The sequence below is a fragment of the Cyprinus carpio genome, chromosome A6 (assembly GCF_018340385.1).
Source record: "Cyprinus carpio isolate SPL01 chromosome A6, ASM1834038v1, whole genome shotgun sequence".
Taxonomy (NCBI): Eukaryota; Metazoa; Chordata; class Actinopteri; order Cypriniformes; family Cyprinidae; genus Cyprinus; species Cyprinus carpio.
In genome coordinates this window covers 8,922,834-8,942,239 of record NC_056577.1, presented here as the reverse complement: position 1 = coordinate 8,942,239, position 19,406 = coordinate 8,922,834, and the positions used below count along the sequence as shown (strand labels likewise).

The 19,406-nt window shown below is 37.8% G+C and overlaps 1 pseudogene; it reads right to left on the bottom strand.

Annotated features, from left to right (window-relative positions):
- LOC109090186 overlaps nt 1–19,406 on the bottom strand; it is an 81,601-nt pseudogene that overhangs the window by 7,411 nt on the left and 54,784 nt on the right.

Sequence of the window (19,406 nt, the reverse complement as noted above, 5' to 3'; positions counted from 1 at the left end):
AATTCACCTACTCAACAACTCTTTAGAAAAACCTATAGATGTGAGGAAGCCTAATTTTAAATGTGTGATTTCTAGACCTGGAAACAAAATTGTAAAACGCTTTCTACTTATTCCAAGGAAATTACAAGAAAAAAAATTATTTTTAAAAACTCATATATCATGAATAACTGGTAGAGTCAAGGGGTCTTTGAATATTGTTGTGGACAATGGAGTGCCTTCAAAAAGGTAAGAGCCTCTGATTTAGAGTTGAGCCACGAGCCACAGAATTTAGAAGAAATATTAGACACTTTGTCTAATATTTTTTATTTATTTTTGTTGGTATGTTATAGAATGTCACATAAATGAAAGAAGAAATCAGTTAACTGTATGATATTATAACTTAAATTTGATAGTTATTTTAAATGAATTGATTTTCAATTCTTTGCCGCATTAAACAATCACAACCAATCAGAACATGTTTGAACATTCACATCATCATAACACTTGGGCATAATTCGTGAAGCAAGACTTTGAACCACTAATATATCTCTGTGGGTTGAGCTACCCAAAATAATGTGAAAGAAATTGAATCCAAACAGCTAACAAATTGTCTTGGTTAGGACAAAAGCTCTGATTAACATGAAGGAGATTTATTGTTTGTCTCTTTATCATGCTGGACACTGTAAATATGAAATATATCTCAAGTAGGATGGGTAATTACCTGCAAACTGAGGTTGCTGATTCCACCCTGTGAGAGGTTCAGAGGGCTTGGAGACACAGAAAGAGGAAGCAGATGATGGTGCGGAGAGGAGGTAGATGGTGGAGGTGGAGTTTTGGGCCGTGTGCTGGTGGTGTTGCTGCTGGGTGAGGACTGCGGGTGTGCAGACGGCTGGATGAGGGAGGTGTCGTCGCAGGGCGAGCGAGGCAGCAGGCTGAACCAGTGCCCGCTGCGCTCACTGAGGACCTTGAGCAGCTGGTCGTTGGCCAGGAGCTGAGTCTGCACCAGCTGCTGCGGCTGCAGGATGTGCGCGGGGATGCCCAACTGCAGAGGAGGAGGGACTGTGTGCTCTGCGCTCGGGCTGCTGGCCTCTGTCAGCTTAGAGGTAGTTGGAGAGTGAGCTGGAGACGATGCTGATATAGTTTCCACTGCGGGGCAGCTGTTGTGGGTGTGGCAGAGCCCGTTGGCCTTGGCAGGTGTGCGAGGCAGTTCCTGACACTGGGGGCTTTGTGAGGGGCGGAGCTCTGGTGGTTGAGGGGGCGTGGTCGCAACATCTGTTTCCTGCTGTTCTTTTAGTGGGGAGGAGCACATCTCTTTATTTGCCTCCTGATCAGGATCGATTGGCTTCTCCTCCTCCTGTTTCACCTCCTCCTTCACAGGCCCCTGTATCTCCTCATGCTGATCTTCCTCCATGGGCTCCTCTTTGACCTGCACAACTGGAAAGTTTCTCAACCTCTCACGCTCTTTCTCCAGTTCCTCGACCCCTACATGACAGAAAGAAGGAAAACATAATTAATGGAGTTGCTGTACGCAAATGCATTTATGGATAAAAGGAGGGATGGGTAGATTGACTCACCTTCTCCACTTTCTAACCCCTCTATGTAAACCCCTCCACACTGTGGGAGGACCCAGTATCTGCGGCGGTACCGGTCCTGCCCGTATGACATGGACCGCAGGGCGTGAGACGACTCAAACAGTTTCCGACGGATCAGGTTTTGCTGCTGTACTCACACAGAAATACACATTAGTGGCTCTTTGAGTGGGACTGTATATGTAATTATTAACTGAAATAAAACTGCTACTTCTATATGGCTTAGTGCAGTTATAAAATCATAAAGGCTGCAATTTATTTAAATAAATAAAGTGCAGCACTGTGTTCATTTACACACGAGCAGCTCATGATCTGATGTTTTCAACATCTCAAACATTATCTGCTTTCAGTTTGGTTGTTTAAAACGTGCATTTGGGAACCCAACATGTGTCAACCACATGCTAAATGGGCTATTATAAACAAAAGAGAAGCTTTGAGGGCTCCCTGCATTTTTCTGCCAAAACTGATGGTTTAACCTTTACAAATTAATACATAAATATTTTAGTTTTACAGTTGTTCTTTCATTATTATTATTATTATTTTTCAGAAGTATTACTAATTATATAATTATAAACTATATTATTATAATAAGAATCATCATTTATATTTTACAGTTATATTGATATAGAAGTCACAAAATTTTGGGCTAAATGGCATAGCCCTACAAGCAAAGTAAAAGTAAACCTGGACCTTTCTGAAAAACGAAAATTAATTGCAACCACACATTTTATCAGAAAATTTGATTCCCCCCAAATCATACAGCCTTAAATTATAAGATTTGATTTTACCTTTGATAATTTCTCAATCTGTTTCTCCAGCTCTTCAACACTTGTGGCTGGGTCTCCCTCATCCTGACACACACATATACAGGCTCAATCATTATAAAAAGTCTGCTAAAGACAGTTAAAGTAATTTCTGTATTAAAAACTGCACCTGAAATGAATGCCTTTTACCTCATCGCAGGTCTCCACCTTTTTTCCCTTTTTAGCCTCTTCCTCCTCCTCATCTTCATCTTCATCCCCTGCGTCTTCACTGTCATCATCATCATCTTCGTCATCATCACTATCCCCAGTCTTCCTCTTGCGCTTGTGACCAATGGCGGAGCCGCCCGCAGCCTGAGGCTCCTCCCCTCCAATGATTGCTTCACGTTTCCCTGTCCGTTTAGCGTAGATTGTTTTCATTCTGCATGAACATAATCACCAATTAGATGGAGATAAAACTAAGATATTATGTACATTTAATGCAGAGAGAAACATTTGTTTGTTTATTGCCTAGTAAGACGCCTCGATTCAAATGTTTGAACACATCTATTATAGCTAAAAATGCTGTCTAGGTAGAGAAGTTCTGAAATACAGCCATTATGGTCATATAAATCAGCACTAAATCTGATGATACTCACTTCTTCAATTTGCCCTCCACGATACACTCGTCCTTCCTTAGCACGTTCATGTGCTCCAGGCTTTTGTCGATCTCACTGCAAAAACACAAACACAAACAGTTTTGTACTGCCGTAGATAGCAGTGTTATTTTAATATTATTTGTGTATTATAGTTTTTATTAATAATTTAAACTAGCCTTTGATTTTTCTTTTTTATACTAAATAATTTTATATTAAAAATATATCACTATCAATGTTTACTTTTTCATTATTTCAGTTTTAGTTAGTTCAGTCTTTAGACTAGTTTTTTTTTTATTCCCAGTTACTAACTATATATATAAGTATACTAAGTTATTTAATCTTTTTTCAACTAAATGTTTTTGTTTTAGTTAATAATCCTGGTAGATTCATGACATACATTTGTGATTCTGTCAAATGATCAACTCAGGCTGTTGAGGTTGCAGTGTTCATTTGCATAAAGTGTTCAAAGCTCTGTGACCGTCACACTATCTGTGACCTCTCCACCATCTCTTTATGCCCTATTATTTCAAGATGAATTAATATTTCATTGTGCCCTAGCAGGCCTGATAATCCAAATATGAATCATTTGAGTTTAAGAATGTCTAGCACTGGTGTAATTAGTTGATTTTGAATTAATGCTGAAAGGGGTGTTACATGTTTCTCATAAAAAATGCAGTTTGTTTGAAGTGAATATTTTTCCTTGCCTCAGTAAATATTTCCTTGCCTCATTTTAAAATTTCTCGTCATGCTATACAATTAATGGTCTATGCATATAACAATAACTTTAAGGATATAACATTTTTAACTTTAAAAATCGGTTTACTGTTCTTTATGAATAATTACTGTATCCAAGTTGAAAAATGATGTTGTGTTGTGATAACTTACAAAAAATGCCATGGTGTATAACAGTTGTGTTTTGTACTAATGTAAACATCAAGTCATGAAGAATCACTGCAGCTGAACTCTGAAAACATAAGTTGAATTGATTGGTTCTTACCTGACCACACTTTTACTGCAGGACAGCTCATTAACCAGGAAGGCCAGGACAGCGGCTTTCTGAGCAGGAGTGTGGGCCTGAAAGGCTTTGGTCCTCAGACTTGCAGTAAGATCAGCTAGATCAGTCTGAGAGCAGTGAGCTTCCATGTACAGCTGCAAAACCTCAGACACGTTGTCCCGATTCAGACCTACATTGGTCAGGTGGTCACCCAAGATAGACTTAGCCTGATGGAGAAAAGGGAACAGTTGCAATTCTGCTAACCCTTTTAACCAAAGATGGATAGATCATTCATATGCAGTGGCACACTGACTTAGTAAGTGATTTATGTGTTTCATTAAACCAGAGACCCTTTCCTCTAAATAAATTATAATCACAAGCACTTAGTAGATGCATGTTAATACCACATGTAAACAGAAATGTGTCTCTGCTGAGCAATGATCATTTTAGACAGATGTTGATCGCAGGTGCAAACAGGCCTGAAAGTACACTTATTACAGCGACAATCACACTGAAGTAATCTCCAGGTATTTCCTCCTCACCCTGTGTCCTTGAGGCAACCCTGGGTCAGACAAAGCAGACGAGAGTAGCCGGACCAACAGGTCCTGCACTTGCCCCATGCTGTTGCCCAGGTTGAGCAGTCCCTCCTGCAGTATACCCAGAGTGGGCAATTCTGAGGGATCCATGCCAAGAACCTTCCCAAAGCTCCGCAGGAATTGCGCCACCATCAGGCAGTCAGCAAACACATTCCCGGGCAGAACCAGACCATGGATACGAGGAATCTGAGGAAGAGGCTGTAGCGAGAAACAGAAATATAGAGAAACAAGTGAGACAGACTATTTGTAAACATCATGTTGCAATAACATGTTTCAAATGAGTAATGAAATCTGACAAAAATAGTATGAAGTTTGCTTCTTTTGATCAAATCATGCTAAAAATTTATTTCAAGCTGCTTTAGTGATTCACTATTCATCCTCATTCCATTACAGCCACCAATACTGAGCATGTAATGTATTTGTGTGTGTGCATGCATGTATTTTTTTTTGTTTTTTTTGAGTGGGCCTTCACCTAGCTTCCTTGTATTATATTCTGTATTGATGTTTCTAACTTGGGACAATAAAAATATATTCAATATTTCTAACTTGGGACAATAAATATATATTTATTAAATATATATATAAATAAAAATGTATTTAATTATGTTTTTTTTATTTTGTGGAGTACCGCCTGAGATTTTAAGCTAATAGTTTAAATTATTTAATGATATATTTACAAGTTCATGGCTCTCTGATGTCGATAATAATAATAATAATTATTATTATTATTATTTGTAGTAGTAGTATATATTAGTAGTACTATGTTTTAACTAATTATAAAAATAAAGATAAAATTATATTAATATTGTAAATGACAATTGTACTGTAAAATAAAATAAAAAAACTTGATAATTATAGTAATTAAATGCGCTGCATGCCTTACTTGTAAACACGCAGCACATCGGCCTATTACTGTCCGTTATTAAGCAAATTGCAGCCTTTTCTTTGATAATAACATTAAGTTATATCACAATTATTGTGCTGCCCCATTCAATTATTTAATTAAGCTTTTCAGCAACTCACAAACCCCATGCAGTTCCCTCACAAACCCGTTTGGGAAACTGTGCTCTAGATAATGATAATGTATCTAGATAACAAATAATTTGTTTTGTCTTCAGTACTGTTACAACATTAAAGCCACTTACTTAATTTAGGAAGCAATATGTTGACTTTGCAGCGTAACGAGTATTGTTTTGTTGACACTGTATAAATTGGCCATTATACATAAACTCATGCAGCAGCCATTATATTTTAAGAAAGGGGTCTCATGTCAAAATTTGGGTATATTAGCATCAAAAAGTTTGAAAACTCCTGGACTAAGATACAAGGCTGCCAATTTTCATCATTATGCATCTTTATCAGCACTAGGTGGCAGTATTCAGTCTCAGCTGAATTCACGGTCAAGTGCTTTGGTGAGATTTGTGACATCATACCTCTGAGAGTTCTAACTGGATGAGCCTTTATGTTAAAGGCTCATTTATTGATGAATAAAACTGAATATAACAAAACAAGTTTCATTTATGATGATTAAAGTTATTTTTAAACTGCAAAAGTTCCATTACCTTGTGATCTGTCAAACACATGTCTTCATTGGGTTTCTTCATCTCACGGATCATCTCCAGCTCCAGCCTCCGGAGCTCCATTTTCCGCTCCTTGTTGAGCCGTTTCTCATCACGTTTCTCTTGCCTGAGGCGTTCACGCTCCTGCGGGGTGGAAGAAAGACTTCACAAACCGGTTGGATGCCACATCAGGCGCGTTTGACATTAGGGTATTATGTTCTACAAGAAAACTTTGTTTTGGAGAATGAGGAATGTTAAGGGTACTTTATCAAACTACATCAAAATCATTTGGTGAAACACATTCAGGGAGTGTAGCAGAGCAGGTAGACGTGACATGTGAGAAAGCCTTGAGGTGCAGAGAGGAGAGCGGAGTGGTGAAGGACAGTGTTCCTTTATTTATTTATTTCGTTTTGCACACCTCAGCTTTTTTCCGAGCCTCCACGGCTTTCATTAGCATAACGTGCTGTCTTCTCCTCTCCCTCTCCTGAAAAGACAGAATGATTCCATCGTTCAGTGGAGGAAAGCAGAGCATACAGATACACACAGAGAAAACAAACAAAATATAAAAGCCAGAGACAGACGATAAAACTGATCAGCGTGGTTTAGCATGTTGCACAGAAAGTGAGAGAGAAAAAAGTAGGTGTAGAACAGACACATTGCTATGGCCAGGATGAGGCAGCCACAAAAACGTGTGTTACAGCTGATCAGACGGGAACAAAAGAGCGAAAAGAAAAGCCACAGATGTAATGGGCAGGTCAGAGGAGGAAAGCTGTCGGTGCATCTTGAGTTAGATTAGCGTACCTACTGTTACAAGCTAACAAGGGAAAATACATCAGATTTCCCTCAGCCTCAATGTCCTGTCCTTACAGTTAAGCACATTGCTATGTCAGTGTTATGAATTTAAAGTCAACATGAAGCCATAAACGACCCAATTTAATACACATTTCAAGTCTTATTGAGTAGCTTTCTTTAAAATGTAAAACTGGCAAATAACTACTTTGCGGTTGACATCATTGGATAATGTTAAATGTGCACTCAGTAATTTGTTGTTTATGTTGCCCTACCAATGTCTTGGAGTCATACTGACATCTAGTGGTGTGGATGTAGCATCATGCATTTTTCAGTTACCAATATAGTTCACAAGTCAAACTTATTTGATCTATAAATTAAATTGTTTAAAAACAAGTGTGTTAACCAAGATGAAATGAGCAGTATTTGGTTATGTGTTATGATCTCAACATGGCTGCCCCCATGAAGAGACACACTCCAAATAAATTACAACTTTCATTGTACTATAATGTGACCAGATTTCCGAAAACCAGGGACATTTCCTAGTTCGGTGTTCAAAACATAATTGAAATCTCACTTGTGATTATCTTCAAAAAAAAAAAAAAAAAAACGGAGACAGTGTATTTGTGTATGTTTTTGTGATTTCCATATAATATCATTAATATCATAATTAATAATTACAATGATGTTTGAGGATCAAACTTACGTTAGTTTAGTTTAGTGAATCACAAAAAAAAAAAAATCACACTATGAAAAGTAAATAGTAACTATTGCAAAGAATAAACAGATTAAAATAGGATTATAACAAAATTATGACTTTACAAAAAAAATACAAATAAAATAAGAAAACATATGATAAAACTGTATTTAACAAATATTTTTAATAATTTAAATTCAAAAATTACAGAGTGCACCCTTAACTAATAGCCTATTTTTTTTTTTTTTTTTTTTTTTTTTAAGCAAACTCCCATTCAGGTTTGGCTTTATTATGGTATGGAAAATCCACTTTTTACAATCCAATCAATAGAATGAAGTGGAAATGATGTGCTGCACTAATTTGTTCAATATTTTACTCTGAAAAAGGAAGCAAAATGGGCTGTGAATGCAGTTTCATGTTGACTTTAAGGACAAAGCCAATTAGTGTGAAATCTTCATATCTGACCCACAGATGACATGGAACGTACAACAGAGAGAAGTGCGAGTTTCCTCAAATTCTCTCACTGGTCAGGCACTATGACCTTTGACCTGTACTGATGACCTCACAGGCAGGACAGTGCAAATGCAACATCTTGACAAAGAGTCTGCCACAACATACACACACGCACACACACATACACACACACCAACACTCACATTTTCACAGCAATAATGATAATACACAATATTGGGGTGACTTTACACGTTGAATGAGGTGTGTGTGGCACTTTCCACCAACGAGGGTATAAACTCAACAGGCTCCATAGACACACACACACACACACTCACGCATACACATACAGTACACACACACACACACACACACACACAAACAAGGCACAGGCCTGCTGCATCAAAGCCGGTTTTCTCTCATTTACACACATAGCAGATGTAGGCGATGCAGTTTGTTTCTTTTGTTCTCTTTTATGCTTGAAAAGCCATGCAGAAGGAAAATGTAGTTTTGACAGCAGCCAGTGCCACATTTAAAAATGTGCTGCTATGACATCATATCACAACCAGGATTCACGATGCGAGTGTTAGATGTACAGAAGATGAAACATACCCATACCATATCTAGTCTATGCCTCTCCATCTCCTGAGAGAGAGAGTTGGCAGAGTATTATGAGACAGGAAAAAAAAAATCACAGCGTCATTAAATAAGAAAAAAATAAACAAACTCAAAACTTCAGCTTGTAACCCCAAAGAGACAGACCCCACTCCCAAAAAGCATGGAAATTTACCAGAAAGAAACAGCAGAAAGTTAAAGACACAACCACATGAGATTCGCCACTTCTTAGATGGGCACAGACTGAACAAATCTAATTAAGCAAACTAATACACTGCATTTCAGATGGTTACTGGGAACTCTACAAGAAAAACATGCCCTTTGCCTTCCTTTCTCCTGCATTTTGTAGCAAAAATCACTACTACTATATAAATGGCCATTATGAGACCTATTATTTATGAGAGTGGCGACTGACCTGGTGCTTGAGAATAACAGCCTGTTGGCGTCTCATCTCCTTTTCCTACAAACACAAAACATAAAAACGTTTCAATGCTTCACCAAAACACTCATTATGACGCAGCCTAAAATGAAACATCAATCAGAATCCTGCCTTCGGTCTTAACCACGATTCACTTTTTTCAGGATTCTTTAATAAATAGAAAGGTAAAAATAACAGCATTTATTAGATTTTTTTCTAACAATTTTAAAACGTGTTCTTTTTAATCAATGCTGTTTACTTTTTAAAAGTAATTTCTTAGAAAAAAAAAACTGATGCCAAACTTTCCTCAAAATAACTAGATCGTGGTACACTTATTGTTATGCAGAAACTGTGATCATACTGCCTTAAGAAAGGCTATATATTTTAAATGAGTATGTATGATACAAGATGGCTATAAAGCTAGCAGACGTGACAAAGTCATAACACTCTACAAAAAACTTCATTTAAATAAAAAAGGCTTTTTAGAGCAGGATGTGTATTCTAGTGAGGGCCCCATGTGTACAAGACATAAAAAGATGCACACAGCATTTTTCATTTTAAACAACAACAGCAAAAATCCAGATGTCAAGCTAATTTTCCCCCACGGGCCGGCAGACATCAGTCAAACAGAGGCTCAGCTCCTTTGTTGTGGCCGAGGAATGTTAATAGCTTGCCGCGGTAGGTGAGAGCAAGGGAAGTTTCTTGGGTCGGGGGGGTGGGGGTTTCCACGGCCATGATTCATAGTGCGCAAGAGTAGGTGTGTAGCATCTCTTCGCACTCTCAAACTGACCTTTATTCGCTTTTCCGCCTCCAACATTTTGGCATTGGCAGCCTCCTCTCTCTTTTTCCGCTTTGCCTGCCAATGCAAAACAGGTCTGGGTCAGACCAGTGCTGCCGTGCTGGGTATAAACCTAAATTAAACATGCTAAACCAACATCTGTTTTATTTATAACTTATACTAACACTTTGATTGATGTGTCTGCGTGAGGAAAAGCGAGAGCTGGCATCGAAACTTTCACACACACACACACACACACACACACACACACACACACACACACACACACAGGAAAGCCCTTCTGTCTCACATCTTGCCATTGTTGCGCTTTCTCTAGCTACAGATCACCGAGTCAGTGATTGAGAATGTTTTCTCCTCAAGTCCGTGTCAGAATCAGCCCCGAGATCTTCAATGCTATATATTATATATATATTCAATGCTTCAATATTCCTCAGGGCTCTGACAACGGCAATATAAAAAGAAAGCAAAGGCGAATTAGCTGAAAATTTAAATACGTAATTACAAACAGCAAGAAATCCTGTTCGGAATGGCTTGCCAAGCGTGTCAGCTCCAATTTGATTTTGCCCGGCTAAAACACTTTTGAAGCCTCTATAATTGGGTGAGTAAAGTAAACAGTGTCTTCCTCATGCTACTTATGCAAGAACTGCCATTGTCTGATGGAAAAAAATCTTTTATGTCTAATTTACCTCTGGTTTGAATCACGGGAGGCAGCACATTTAATATTCAAAAACTGTCCCCCAAAACCAATTTAGCATTAGTCCTAACAAAAATTATGCAGAACTCAGAGCCCCAAAATGCTGTTGAGTGATTCTGCTGTGGTCCTCTCTCCATGTTAAACAGGAACTGATATTCAAAAACTGTCCCCCAAGAGGGGGTGGCGTGTATTTTAAGAATGTTAAGCCTATTTCAACTCTTTTAATTTATTATTTTCTTTCCGCAGTCACTCCATACCTCGAGAATCTGCTGTGCGCGGAGTTCCTTCTCCATACGGATTTGCTGAATACGCTTTATCTTTTCCTGGTAGGAGAGGAGGAGGAAGTCTGTTAATTGAAAGTGCTGCTGTGCATTTAAAAAAGTCGACTGGCAGCCGAGCCGCAGTCGTAGAAGCACCGTCAGTCTCTTTTCTGAATCAACACTTTAATCTAATATCAAGTGACTCTCAGACTGACCGAAAACCGCTTTCCTTCACAAACTCACCTGCTGTTTGAGAATCTTCAGCTGTTCCTTTTGCTTCCTCCTCTCCTCTGCGGCCATGATAGCTAAAAGAGAGACAGAATGAGATTTCAGCAAGAATTCTGAACATCGTTGTAAGCAATCAAGTGGTATTGATAATCGTGAAGTACCTTGCTGTTTGCGGGCCTCCTTGGCAGCCCGTGCGAGTGCCTGTTTTTCTAGTTTTCGCATGAGCTTCATTTGAGCTGCTTGCCGGGCGATTTCTGTCATGAAAACAGACAAATCTCTTCCATCAATATATGCATTATTATATATGAATGAGGTGTATAAGTCAAATAGAAGCACTTTACCCTGAGCCTCCAGCTTGCGCAGCAGTTTGGCCTCGGAGGGACTTGGGAATTCGCTCTCTCCTAGATTGGGGGGGCGGCTCTTTCGCCGCCTGCTGCCCGAAACTTCTCTGCCGCCCCTCGACTGCCGCTCAGAGTTGGGTGGACGACCTCGCCGACCCTCCATGGCCAAGATACGGGGGATGACCTCTTCTTCTTTCAGAAGAGTCCAATGCAGACCCTGAGGGAAGCAGGAGACAAAGGTGTGTCAGACTTATGAAGACAACGGTAGAAACACAGAAAGTTTCCTATTTTAGTCTGGTTCCCTAGAAGATTGTCACGTCATTAATGATCATGTGACTTTATAATCACTAAACACTGAAGCTGATTGAGCAAGTTGATTATTATTTGGTAATATTCTGAAATGTTATTCTCATTGTAGATCCAATTTAGGCAAATGAATTAATAAGCATGAAATTAAGTAAATTCAAAAAACAAGAGAGTCAATTTAATTTTAATTTTAATCTATAAACTTTTGCTGCACTTTATCTTTAATCTAAAGAATCTCTTTCAACATACATGACAGACAAAACATGAAGTAACACCCTGTGGAAACAACGAGCGCTGATTATTGCACAGACTCCCTACAGTTTAAAAGGGGAAATTCAGACTATCGGGGTTCAATCAAATTCCCTGCCCTGTTCAAGATGAAAGAGAGATACAGGGAGAGCTAAAGAATATGAGCGAGAGAGACAGAGAGAAAAAAAGAACATAAAGAACAAAAAAAATGAAAAAGAGGAGATGAAAGGCATTCACCTGGGGTCCTTCTCTGGCTTCATAGAAGTCACCAACCCTTATTTTTGCACTGAAGCTAAAATTATCACGTGTGATGTCAGTTATTCCGTATCTGGACAGATACTACAGAAGAGAGAATAATAGTGATTTTGTCAGACAGGACATCCAGAGAGCCATTAGCACTATAATGGTACCAAACTGAAAGCAGCCTAGCACACTTGCCATAACAGTGCACCTAAGTGACCTGCTGGATCTTACACCAATAAATGCTTATGGTGCACTGGGAGAGGAAAGGGGTGGGGAATGAGGCTTCCTGAGTGTTTGAGGGGGTCTAAGCACAAGGCAGCGAGGAAGACAGGTAAAAGTTACCTTTACGACATCCGGATACTGTCGCAGGCGCTTGCCACATGGGGCATAATACGCAACATCTCCCTGCAGCCGACCGCCCACTGTTTTCATCCTGGTCTCTCTTTGCCAGCTGGAACATTAACACACATTGAAGAAAAAGTGGATAATACAACACATTTGCACAACCTTTCAAAAACTGCTCGATAAACCAAAACATTTATTTTAACGCAATTTTTGAATGCTAATTTTACTATCCATGATAGTGGGCATGGTGGCATGGTAATACATGTACTTTGATTGATCGATTGATTGATTATTTAAAGGCAAGTCAGCAGCAAGTATATTTTCCTGGCAAGAACACACTAAATAACAAAAATCACAAAAACAAACAAACAAAAAAACCTATATAAGACATTTAGGATTAATACAAGACAAAATATTTAAAATACAGTCAGGTGATACATTTAAAAAATATATCAGTTAAACACATCTCTGAGTAAAATCGTTGTCTATTTACAATAAAAACTATGCATTCAAGTAAAATATGCTTAACAGTCATAAGAAGGCATGCTAACTGTTAAACAGCCTAAACAACACCTACCTATATTTGAAATTACTTAAAACCTTTTCTCTAGAATTTATTTCATATAAGTTTTTGCTGAGGCATTCACATGTACCTTGATAATACCATGATAGCATGCAAATATGCTGAATATGAATTTAAATCATTTAAAGTATCTAAGTACCGTGCCATTATACCTGTACTGTGTTATGCCACAGTGCCACTTTGCTTTTTTGAATGGGTTTGTAATAATAGAGCAAAGAATTCTGATTTGAGCAGAGTATTTAAACATCTGCAGTTTTAATGCAATGTTTGTGTGAGAGTGTGTGCTCTGTTGCTTAAGAAGCACAGAATGCAGAGCCGCGATTAACAGGTGTTGAGTCATTCTGCCGCCAGCGTGTCATATTTAAACGTACCCCATTTCCAGCGGAATCCGTAAATCATCTTCATTCATCACTCGCTTTCTCTTCGCAGAGCCTGAGACAGGACAACAGCCAGACAAAACACATTATAACACACACACACACACACACACTACACACACACTTTAAGCAAACCATTTCAATATCTCTTACACATTACAACTCTCATAATGAGCAAACAACATCAAATAAAACCTTGATTTTTATTTGCTTTGCTTTTAAAGGTGCCTGCACACATAAAAATTGCTTCTAAAATGCAAAGGAATTTCACTGCAGTTGCTAAAGTGTCCTGAATTGTTGTTACTAGGGGTTCATGATTTAAATTATACAGTATTTTTAAATAAATTAAAAATTAAACACTTAAAAACAAAAATCAAGTAAATTTAGGCATCATTATATTCTAATGCACAGTATGGAAAATGGATAATAATTCTGAGGCTTGCTTAACATGGTTATTAAATAATGGGTGTTTTTAAAGATTAACTGTAAGTAAAAATAAATTAAGTAAAATAAATTGCATGTAAAAATAGGACATATGAGCATCAACAAATAAACATACAATATTGACCGATATTACATAAACTTGTGTTCAAAAGACTGGGTTAGTTAGATTTTTTTCTTTAAAAAAAATTATTACTTTTCAGCTTTAGGAATAAATTACAATTCAAAAAAGATTATTTTAATTTTTAATAATACTATTTTATGTTTCTATATTTTTGTTTGAATAAATGCAACCCCAAACTTTTGAACAGTAGTGCATGCAAAATTAGTATCAATAAAGAATAAATAAAGAATAAAGAATAAATAAATAAATACAAACAGTCATTATTTGATAATGGTACCTACATATTGTGTATACCTGTTTTTTAATGTGTTGCTTTGCAATTTCTAGGGAGTTTTTGATGGTTGTTTAGAGGGCCAAGTCAAAAGAACCCACTTCCAAGTCTCAAATATGGTATTTTGGTACTTAGATTTGACTTGGGTACCTTAATTTATGGGGGGGTTTTGGCCCGATTTTTAGGCGGGTAAACATCTGATCACATAATAGTAAACTAATAGCTCTCCTAAACAAGCTGCATTAATTGAAGTATCATTCATGCCCATAGCACAAAAGATGCAAGATGAGATACACGTTCGAGTTTAATGCTTGGGATAGGGTGTTGTTTAAAATATGAGTAATAGCAACAGTGACATTAACAAAAACCACAGGAAAAAACTAACAAAATCATCTCTCTCACATTTCTTCTTTACAGAAGTGAAGTCTGCAAACAAAACAGGAGTTAAATGAATCTCTCAGCAGCTCAAATAATGCTCCAAAAACAAATCATCGCAGTAACTCTTCTCAGCTTATTACAGATTCCTTGCGCTTCTCAACAGACACACTTCGGCTTCATTAGAAAAAGCTTTTCATTCCATCGCAGTGAGGGATGCTGAATGCCGTCCAAGAGCAGATGCACTTGTGTGCCATGCTTGCTGGGTTTGTGAGTGTTTTGTTTAACAAATGTCTCTGTTAGCTTCAGAAGGAAAAATTAAACTAAAGATTAAGTCAGCCAAACAGAGGTGGTTGATGTGCCTCAGCTAACAAGTTAAGGCACAGTTACTGGGGTTAACCCAGACACCACACTAAGAGCACTCATTACCAGCTACATTTACCTAACCTAAACCTGACCCTGCATAAACCAAACACAATTAAAGGAAACAGTTTCATATTAATTCTTTTTAGGTTTTTTCCTGGAATACAGGCCAAACAGAGCTAGGTCCAAGGACGCACACTCAAATAGTCGGGCACAAAGGGAGCCGAGTGATGCCAGACACCACCATTTATCTTTCTAAAAATAGACACTCCGTCATCTGAGTGTGACAGCTTGCACACAGACAAATACACAAACAAAAGGGCATACGCATACACACAACACATATTCAACCCCATGCACACTGACAGAGCTCCAAAGGAAGGTGTCAGGGATATCCAGTTTTAGCTTAGTAATGACGTTGTCTGTGGTTACCTGGAGAGGTGCCAACAGAGTATGATGAGGAGGGAGAGCTGTGATAGGTCAAGGCACCGGAGCTGCTCACCACGGTGGGCGTGGCCACACCAGAGGGCTTAATGACTTGGAGGTTTAGTGGCAGACAGTCAGACAGGCTGTGATTGGTGGAGGAGTTCAGATGGGAAAACCCCTTGCTGAGTTTCTGAGGAGTCTTCTCTCCATCGGTGTCCATTTCCATGACTCCATCCTTGCGCTTCTTTTTACCACCCTCTGATCCGTTCATCTCGCTGTCTGAATTACTGTCTGACTCTGAGGAATAGAAGGTGAGAAGAGAGAACACGAGACAGTTTTTATGGAATTGCTCATTATAACATGTCTTGTGTCATTGGTTGTATCAATGAACCAAATTAAAAGAACAGTCCACGCAAAAATGAAAATTCTGTTATCATTTACTCACTTTCAGTGGTTCCCATTAACTTGCATTGTATGGACAAAAATACAATGGTAGTTAATGGGAACCAGAATGTCTGGTTACAAATATTCTTCAGAATATTGTCTTTTCTGTTTCACAGAAAAAAAGAAAGTCATACAGGTTTGGAAGTTGAGTAAATGGTGGCAGAATTTTTATTTTTAGGTGACTGCTCCTTTAAAGAGAAATTGAAATAGCACAATAGCAACATATGTCATTTTCATAATCTGATCTATTTTGAAATAAAAATCCACTGATATTCAGCAATAAATAATTTAAGGAATATTTCTTTGGATCAAGAAAAATTTAAATTAATTAATTAATTAATTAATTGTTATCCAATTTACACAGAAATTTATGGTAAATTTGTTTTGGGTTTTTGTAAATGTTTTAATACATTTTCATTCTATTTAATCATATGGAAAAGAGTGGCAGGATATACTTTAAAACAATCCTCCCAAAATGTGATGCATTTCCTAGTAAGCATGTAACGATATTCAAAAATAAATAATGTAAGGCATATTTCATTGGATCGAGATTTCAGATGAAATAAAATAAAAATTCTCTGACTTGATAGTGACTGAGTGAGGATTATTCACTAAAATTCATGTCACCCACAAACATACATCGTGAACTATTTCAATGATAATTTATGCTATTTTATTTAATTTTTCTTTTTTTTTCATTTTCAATTTTCATTCTTTTCAATCATACGGAAAAAAAGTGGCCAGGATATTCTTAAAACAATCCTCTTTTGTGTTCCATGGAAGTCTTTGCATTAAAAAATTTAAAAAAATTAGAGAATTTTAATTTCTGGACAATCTATTTCTTTAATGCACTTACAAAACCTCTCTCTTTAGGCATCTCACCTGAGAGACTGTCATCTGAATCCTCTTCATCGTCATCCTCTTCATCCTCCACATCATCATCCTCATCATCTTCGTCCTCAGCAGAGTCATCTGAGTCTTTGCTGCTGGGCAGCTTTTGCTCATCTCCGCTGTGTTGAAACATGTCGACCAGAGACTGCACCAGGTGGTTCTGGGATAAACCCCTCCAGGCTTCCAATGCTTTGGGAGTCTTGCTCTTCCGGGGCTCTCGGGTGCGGTTAGGAGTGGGAGATGCAGAGGCAGGGCTCTTACGGCCTCCCGTACTGAGGTTGACGGGCACATCTGAGCGAGGTTTGGTGGTAAGGGCCAACGGCATTTCCTGGCTGCTCTGGATGACTCCGTTAGGCTGGCCCAGACCCAGCAGGCCATGAGAGAAAGGCAGACCGGAGGAGGACACGCCTTGCGCTGCAGGGGGCTTGGTCCTACCTGACGCTTCGGAGCTGAGCTTAAGAGGGAGCGCAGAGGAGGAGGATGAAGATGAGGTAGAGGACATAAGTGCCTCTCCCCTCTTGTTTATCTTATATGGGTCCTGCTGTTTCTTTAACTGGAGAGGAAACGTCTGGTCCTGGGACAGGAAAGACTGCAGAAGGAAACACAAAGAAAACAATGATGGAAAGTAACTAAAACAAGTCTATATCACATCCAGCCTAATTTACTAAAAAGCTGTGCACATCAACAGAAAAGGTTTGTTATTCTGTTATATAGCAATATTTTCACTGGACAGTGGGTGGACACATAAATCTGTTTTTATTTTCAGGTAAATGAAAAAAAAAAAAAAAAAAAAAAAAACCTTTAAAAGTGAAATTATATTACAGTTTTTTTAAAAAAAACTGTTTTCTATATTAATATATTTTTAAATGTAAATTATGCTGGCATATTCACCAAACATTTTATCTTCAGTGTCACAGAGATCCTTCTAAAATGCATATTTGGTGCTCAGTTATTAATGCTGCTCAATTATTAATAATGGTTCTTATTATTATCAATGCTGAAAACAGTTTTTGCTGCTTAATATTTTTGTGGAAACTGACTTTTTTCAGGATTCTTTTGATGATAAAAAGAACAGCATTTATATCAAACAGCAATCTTTGGTATTATAAATGTCTTTATAAGTGACTTAACTCATTCTTTCTAAATAAAAGTATTGATTTCTTTCTCTTTTTTTCATCTTAATTACCTCTTGAATGGTAGTGCATCACAGTTTCCACAAAAATATTAGGCAGCACACATTTTTTTCAACGTGATAATAATAAGAAATGTTTCTTGGGCACCAAATCAGCATATAAAAATGATTTCTGAAGGTTCGTGTGATAATTGAGACTGGAGTTATAGCTGCTGAAATGGCTCTTTTTTAAAAAAGATAAACTGTTTTCAACAATGGTGATAACTTTAAGGATATAACTATTATGTTTTATCACACATAATTCTGTGAAAATACTGAACTCCACACCACAGCTATAATGATAACAACACAGAGGAACGATTTTATTGTGATGACTTTCAGAATTTTTTTCAGCTAATAAAGCAGACAACATAACTCTTATAACTCTTATTATAAATGCTTATAATAACAGAACATTATCGTTCATTGGCATCATCATTTTAGTTATCTTTATAGTTATCATTGCGAATGAACCCATATTTAAATAACAAATATAATGGAAATAAGTGATTTTTCCATGTCTGCTTGTATAGTTCTGGTATAGTGAATAAAACTCACTTTTTATTTTTTATATCTATCTATATTATTATATTTATCTATATACATCTATTTATCTGTTTTTACAGCAAGTACTGCTGTGGGACAACACTGTTTTTGAAACAAAAGTGAAACAGGACTGGATTTCCATGAACAAAGCACATCTTCAGAGAAAGTGAGGTATGTATACTGAGAGCAACGATGAGAGGAGTAAGAAACAACAAATTGACTGATAAACAAAGAGAGAGGGGAAAAACAGCAGTGAGGGATAGGTGGAGATGTGGTAATTGCACTGGTTGTCATGTGGCTTAAGTGCTGGCGGAGGAAGAGAGTGAGTGAGCATAATGCTGCTCTGACTCACTGAAACAGAGAACAACAGCGCGGCCATGACTCTATCAGCTCCACAACACTCATTAAGAAAGAAGGAATGCTCAAACTCTGCCCGCCTTCAACCACTCAGCTCAACCACTTGAAATCTTCATAGCACCATTACAGTTCCAGACTCATGAACGTATGTATTGGAATAATTAACTCGAAATACATGTTTACATTTTCTTCAGAAAATTGCTGTTTGTGAGACCATTGCTGAGAGGTTGCTAGAGCATTTTAACTGTTTTATATGGTGTTGCCAAAAACCCCAATTCCAAGTGTCTATAGGCCAATTCACACCGCATCAACAGACACATACCAATGCTGAAAGCTGACCGAGTACAGTACGTCACTTTTTCAGATATTTCAAGAACCTACAAATGCCAAGTCAACATGTTCAAAATACGAAAACAAGTGCCCACCAATGCCAACAAACACAGACGGGGTAGCAGACTGATTCGAGTTTGTTTGCGTCTGTCGATGC